This window comes from Octopus bimaculoides, chromosome 17 (assembly GCF_001194135.2).
Source record: "Octopus bimaculoides isolate UCB-OBI-ISO-001 chromosome 17, ASM119413v2, whole genome shotgun sequence".
Classification (NCBI taxonomy): Eukaryota; Metazoa; Mollusca; class Cephalopoda; order Octopoda; family Octopodidae; genus Octopus; species Octopus bimaculoides.
Genome location: NC_068997.1, coordinates 33,589,711 through 33,590,773, shown reverse-complemented (window position 1 = coordinate 33,590,773; position 1,063 = coordinate 33,589,711). Strand labels below are relative to the sequence as shown.

The window sequence follows — 1,063 nt, the reverse complement described above, 5'->3', positions numbered from 1 at the left end:
TATAGCCTCGGGCCAACCAAAGCCTTGTGAGTGGATTTGGTAGACGGAAACTGAAAGAAGCCTGTCGTAAATGTGTATGTATATATATATATATATATGTTTGTGTGTCTGTGTTTGTCCCCCCACCATCGCTTGACAACTGATGCTGGTGTGTTTACGTCCCCGTAACTTAGCGGTTCGGCAAAAAGTGACCGATAGAATGAGTACTAGGCTTCTAAAGAATAAGTCCTGGGGTCGATTTTCTCGACTAAAGGCAGTGCTCCAGCATGGCCGCAGTCATAAATGACTGAAACAAGTAAAAGAGAGCTCATACAAGTTAATGCCATAAGGAGTCTGAAGTTTCTTCCAAATTATCTTCACATCATGATTGAATTCTGCAAACTAGTCAGCTAAGACAAGTAGTGTTTAGTAGGGTGTGTTTAAAGTATTGTTGCAACTGTCTCCTTCAATTTGGAATAACAAAAGTTGGCAGGTCAGCTTATTAAATGTATAGTAATGATATACTGAAATTACAATAATCTAAGACAGTTGGAATGGTTTTTCCTAAAAAACAGTTCCAAAACTTCTAGAAATAAACTTGTACATAATTTACATTTATTAATTCATATAAGCATGCCATATGCATTTACATGCTTTGTGTACATTTCACACATTTTTGTATGTCACATGCATTTTGTGAGCAAATACAGCAATGCCTACATATCTATGTAGATGTTTAGAAATGATATACATACATACGTAGTAGATAGGTTGTGGGTGTATACACACTCATATATATATATATATATATATATATATATATATATATATATATATCATTATCAACATCATCATCGTTTAACGTCCGCTTTCCATGCTAGCATGGGTTGGACAATTTGACTGAGGACTGGTGAAACCAGATGGCTACACCAGGCTCCAATCTGATTTGGCAGAATTTCTACAGCTGGATGCCCTTCCTAACGCCAACCACTCCGAGAGTGTAGTGGGTGCTTTTACGTGCCACCAGCACGAAGGCCAGTCAGGCGGTACTAGCAACGGCCATGCTCAAAATGGTGTATTTTAC

General features: G+C 38.0%; 1 protein-coding gene across 1 annotated transcript in view; it reads right to left on the bottom strand.

The window, feature by feature from the left end:
- The window catches only part of LOC128249718 (uncharacterized), a 21,579-nt gene that overhangs the window by 1,067 nt on the left and 19,449 nt on the right, over nt 1–1,063 (bottom strand). The window lies entirely within an intron of this gene.